The 6,278-nt window shown below is 37.9% G+C and overlaps 1 pseudogene; it reads left to right on the top strand.

Moving 5' to 3' along the window:
• Nucleotides 1-3,585: 3,585 nt before the first annotated feature.
• LOC130041304 (CDKN2AIP N-terminal-like protein) lies at nucleotides 3,586-5,947 on the top strand (annotated as a pseudogene).
• Nucleotides 5,948-6,278: the final 331 nt, after the last annotated feature.

Raw genomic sequence — 6,278 nt, 5'->3', positions numbered from 1 at the left:
TTATATATAAAATTTTAAAGAAGCAAATACACAGGCACATGCATTTATAGCAGGGAGAAATGAAAATAATATTGAGGCTTGGGTTAGGCAATTAAGGGAAAGAAGGTGTAAGAGGCAATCCTAGATGGAAACTTGTTTTATTTCCAGGTTACAGTAGAACAATAAGATCTTTCTTTCTGAAAGTGCCTGACTTTATGAGAACAGAGCAGAGTCTGGGTCAAGGTAAATAAATCGTATGCTTCTTCAGTCTTCTGGGACTGCCAGTATATTTACCTGACAGTGTCAAAGAAAGGAATGTTCTTAGAATTAGGCAAGCTTATTGTTCTCCCCTTTTCTAAAAGTTAACCAATTTATTTTTATTTATTAGTGGTGTCAGGGAATCCAACCCAGGATCTTACACACAGGATGCATGCACTTTACCACTAAGCCAATCCATCAATTGTATTTTTATTTACTTTTCTTCAATTATTCCCTACTAATCTTCATAATTAATTCAATTATTATTGGCATTGTCTCTGCAGTTTTTAAGATTTTAGCTTTGGCTATCACCACTTTACAATTAATTGTGGATATGCTAATTTGCAAATACATTTACACAGAGCTAGCACTGCTTGAAGTGGGGATGGAGACTCAACCCACCCCCCTCAAAGGCTCCCAGTGAAGACAGCCTGTCGTGGGGACAGGTGATTCTGGGTCTCTCTCTTTTCCAAGAGCTTTGCTTTATTGTCTCTGAATCTTGGTCATTGATGGGATTACATAGCTCCGAGGGGAGGAGGACTGGGCCTCCAACACCCAGATCCCCCATTTTTCAACCAACAAACTCCCCTCTACGCCACGTAATCTCATCAACGGCCAAGATCCTGGAGGAGCACAGCTGCTTATTGTCTAGCCCACTATGTACCTAAAGCAGCACACATGTGTTTGGTTTTAACATACTTGCTTTTATTCTCTTATATACGTGCTCTGTCCCCCTTGGAGAGTGCAGTAAACTACCGAGAGCTTGGCAAGCTCCTCGTAGCATATTCGATATGCCAAAAACAGTAACAATAGCAGGTCTTATTCCCCTGACCCTGAAAGAGCCTCCAAAATAGCACCATTAGGAAAGACGAGTAAGGGGAGGCTGCTAAAATCTCAGGACTGGGATGAGTGGAGACATTACTGGCGTCCACTCGAACAATGAACAACAGGATGACAGTGATACAGAGATACAGTGATGTTTCCTAGGAACATTTAATAGTTGAAACGTTGTTTGTAAAATAATATATAGAGATTATTGAGAGTAAAATCATCAACTATTTCAAGAGAAGTCAATTAAATATGGTAGCACAGTAGCACTGTCCTCCCATTGTTCATCAATTTGCTCAAGTAGGCACCAGTAATATCTACACTGTGAAACTTGTTGGCATATTGAATACGCCACGGGGAGCTTGCAAGGCTCTGCTGTGTGGCCGGGATACTCTCAGAAGCTTGTCGGGCTCTCTGAGAGGGGCAGGGGAATTGAACCTGGATCAGCCGCATGAAAGGCAAATGCCCTACCCACTGTGGTATCACTCCAGATACACACACAGATATATATGAAAAAAATTTTGACATCTCTTTTGTATGTCATCTCCTTTTGTGCATATTTACCTGGGGTTGTGTAACTTCACGCGTTCATTAGAATTCACCAGACATTCTGAAAGCAATGGGTATAAAATTATAGATTTACACTAACACATTTAAACAGACATATGGGGGATAGTGATGGTGGGAAATGTACACTGGTGGAGGGATCGGTGTTAGACATTGTATGACTGAAACCTAATCATGAAAGCTTGTAACTGTATCTCACAGTGATTTAATTAGTAAAATAAAATAAATATAGTTCTTCAAATATTATATTATGTTTTTACAAATATTTAAAGTAATATTTTTTAATTTTTATTCTAAGCCCCTTTTTCCTGGATCACTCATATGTTATTTTATTTTGCTTCTTGTCCAAGAGAAAAGGTTGATAAAAAGAAAATGGAACTAACCCCTGAATTTACTGAATAGAATTTGAACTCATATTCTAAATTCTTCCCTGGAATTTTTTGTTTAAGATGATTAGCATTCACAAACACAAATAGCACTTAAAAACAAAACTCACACTTGAGATATTAAAATGCCACATATTGACAAAAAAAACTAGAAATTTCTTAAAATATAGGCTATAATATTAAAAATCAGATGTTGCCTAACACATATTATATGAATATATGCTCTAAGAGTGATAAAAAATAAATTATGTGCAACATTTTTATGTACATAAGATATAATGTAAGATGACATATGGCTTCATGAGGGGGATAATGAAACATAAAAATTAATTTCTTATCACATTTTCCTCAGTATTCAAGTTATGGTTTAGATAGAAGAGAATGAACTAATGTGGTGGACACATGTACTGTGAATAACCTTTTAAAACTCATTAATATGATATTTTTATTTACCCACCCAGCATTTATCTATCTGTGTTCTCAGTTCTTTAGCTCTTATATGGAAGCTCTCCAATATATAACCTTGTAAGATATAAATACAAAAATCGAAAATCAAAATTGAGGGCCTAGGAGATATTTCAGGTTGATGCTTGTTTTGCACACAGTGAACTACGTGTGACCGCGACCATCATATATGATCCCCAAGATACACCAGGAATTATCTCTGAAAACTGCCAAGTATGTCCCCAATAAACAAACAATAAATATTGACTAGCAAACAAATATAGACATGTAAATATTAAAAATTTTATTTACCTAAACCTGGAAGAGATTATAAATTTTACTTGATTGAAGCACCATGATTTACAAAGTTATTGATGAGTTTTTGTCACATAAAATTTCAACGTCAATCAACTACCAGTGTCAACTTCTCTCTACCAGTGTACCCCTATTTCGTTCCCACCCACTCACACATTCCAACTCCCCACCTGTTCCCTTTACAGTCACACTACAAATTTCTGGTGGTTGCAGCTTAGAACTTCTGTTTCTAGGACTGTTGAGTCTGTCTTTGGGATATATAGCTAAAAATATACCCATACAGTTTATATAAATTAAAATATTTCAAGATATTTGGGGAAATATATGATCTTACTAATTATGACAGTTAAAAGCAACTGTCCACTTTAATAAAGCTGTTATGATCCTTTAAAATATGGGTTCTTTATGCATCACATTCTATATAACTCAGTCTTCTGGCAATAGATTCTTACCAATGTGAGACATAGGGTCCAGAAAGATAATCAAGTGGATAAAGGGCTTGCCTTGAATCTAGCTGACCCAGATTCACTCTCTGGTGGCATGCATAGTCCCCCAAGCATGAACAGGCATGATCCCTGAGCCCAGGGCCCAGAAAGAGTCCTGAGTACTACCAGGAGTGATGCAAGAACAAACAAACAAAAACAAAACCTGATAAGAGACACTAAGAGCAACATCATAGTAGTAGCAGACTTTAATGCCTACTCTGAACCACAAGTTGATCAAGTAGATAGAAAATAATACAGTACAATAGTCTTTAAAAGAAATTAGGTCAAGGGGCAGGCCTGGGCCCTTGGCGACGGAGGACACCATGGTGGGTGGGGAGGCAGCCACCACAGTAAAGGAGCTGGTTTCGGGTGTGCAGCAGGCCACTGACTTTGCGGAACAGTCCTGCTCCGACTCAGAGAGCTAGAAACATTGGGAAGCCTGCATGGAATTTATCCTGCACTACCTTGCCGACTACCGCTATCCTTCCGACAGAGGCGGCCGCCTGGACCAGCAACTGTCCCTCTCCATGGTCTGGACCAATCACCTCTTCCTGGGTTGCTGTTACAACAAAGACATTTTAGACAAAGTGATGGAGATAGGTGATGGGATTGAAGTGGAAGACCTGCCACAGTTTACTACCCAGAGTGAATTAATGAAAAAGCATCATAGACTTCATACCAAAAACACCAAACATTCTCTACAATTAAGAAAGACCACACATTGGTCTCAAAGCAAATATCAATACATTTATGAATTTCATATCAACTATTTTTTCATATCAAAATACTGTCACTGTCCTCCCACTGTTCACCAATTTGCTCGAGCGGGCCCAGTAACGTCTCCATTGGAGACTTTTTTTGTTACTGTATTTGGCATATCGAATACACCATGGGTAGCTTGCCAGGCTTTGCAGTTTGGGCGAGATACTCTTGGTAGCTTGCCAGAAATCGGCCATCAAAAGGAGTTGGGAAAGAGTACATTAGCTAGGGCATTTTTCTTGGGTGCAGCCAATCCAGGTTCAATCCTTGGCACTTCATATGGTCCCCCAGTCACCATCAAGTTATGATCCCTAAGCACAAAGGCAGGCATCATCATTGTGGTTTGTCTTAAAAACAACAGCAAAATAAATAAATAATTAAACCTGGGAAAATAACTCAAATATTTAGATAAAAATGATATGACACATCAACTACTAGGTTGAAAAGGAAATAAAAAAATAAGTTAAAAATTTCCGGAGACCATTGAAAATGATGACATAATCTCTCAGAACACATAGGAAATCAAAAACAGTTATTCTTAAATAGAAGCTCATAGGAATATAGGTTTACATCAAGAATCGAGAAAGCTCAAATACACACTCTAACCTTGTACCTAATGGAACTAGAAAAAGAACAAACAAATCTTAAAACCAGCTTAACTAATTAGAACATAAATAAAACAAAAACCAAAAGAGAAGAAAAGTGCCTACCATAGAGGCAGGTAGTGGGTGGGGGGAGAGTGATGAGAGGGAACCTGGGAACACTGGTCCTGGGAAATGTACACTGGTGGATGGATGGGTGTAGGAATACTGTATGACAGAAATCCAATCATGAACAGCTTTGTAAGGGTATATCTCACAGTGATTCAATTTTTAAAAAGTTTTAAAAAATACGATGCATTACCAATACTTCTCAAACTCTTCCAAAAATTGAAAGAAAATTAATTTTTCCACTCATTTTTTGTGAGGTTTACATTGCCTTGCACATGATGAACCACAGTTGCAGTATTTGCCTCAGGAGTGATCCTTGAGCACAAAGCCAGTAGTAAGTCCTGTGCACAACCGGATATGGTCCAACCCACTCCACCAATAAATAAAAACAAAATTACATAGAAATTTCCTGCATCTAATTAATCCTTTGGTGCTAAACAGCAGAATTTATGAAGTAGCTTACTAAATTTTGGTTCCAATTGTCATTTAATGACTATTTAAATATCTATCATTTGTGGTTTACGTGTCCTCTACTGCCACAAGGAATCAAGTGGTTCAAACAAGTAACTTCTGAGACAGGCGTATTTTCCAGGAAGAAGAGGACTACTGTTATTTTAAGCAGATCTTGAATTCATCAAGTTCTGGATATAAGTCAGATAAAACAGGTGGTTTCATGATAAACAGAGTCAGAGAAACAAATTTTAGTTATCTTTGTAGGACTTCATCAACCTACTGAAGATGCCACAGTACATTTTTGAAAAGTTCTACAGCACTTCAACACCAGCTTCTTCCTCGAGTTCAGCTGATTTTCTTAGATGGATGATTCTCTCCAGTTGGATTCGAGAGTTTCAGTTGCCCTTCCCCATGAATCTGTGTTCATAAAACTCAGCCTCTCCTCTAAGTAAAGGCTTTGTTTTATCTATTGGCTCAGACGAATTCAATCTTCACACTAGAACTTGTTTTTTGAGAAGCACATGTAGCCCCACAGAATGCAGCTGTGAGTTGCTCCCATCCCAGTCAAGAGTCACATTTGCAGCACTGGATCTTTTCCAGAGCAGTGAGTGTGTGTATCCTTCTACTTTGGTTCTGTTCTAGCTGGATCTTAGCTTTATACAAAACCGTTTTGAGGCCTAATTTGCTTAGTGGGCACAGAAATTTCAAGTGTGAACTGATGGCTTCTCTGGCTTCTGTGGAAATAATCAACAACTGTGAATAATGATGACGTTCCTGTGTGTTCTATTACGATCCAGTGCTCCTTCCAAACAATTTGAAAAGTTGAAAGGGGAGATAAAAATGTCTTCATTTCTTACATGAACTAAAGGAACCAGGCAGCCGGTTTTCTCTGTTTAAACATGATAAAACTTAGAGCAAACATATTTAAACTATTTGTTCAGGACAATATCTAAGATGGAATTAATACCCACTCTTTTGTATGATTTAAAATTATGCAACTTCCACACACACAAAAAGGGGGGATCTGAACTAAAACAAAACTGGGCAATCTGACAAAAAAATGTTGGAGGAAGGAAGAGACAGACATGAACAGA

This window comes from Sorex fumeus, unplaced genomic scaffold, assembly GCF_029834395.1.
Source record: "Sorex fumeus unplaced genomic scaffold, SorFum_2.1 ptg000002l, whole genome shotgun sequence".
NCBI lineage: Eukaryota > Metazoa > Chordata > Mammalia > Eulipotyphla > Soricidae > Sorex > Sorex fumeus.
This window is presented reverse-complemented; position numbering and strand designations above follow the sequence as displayed.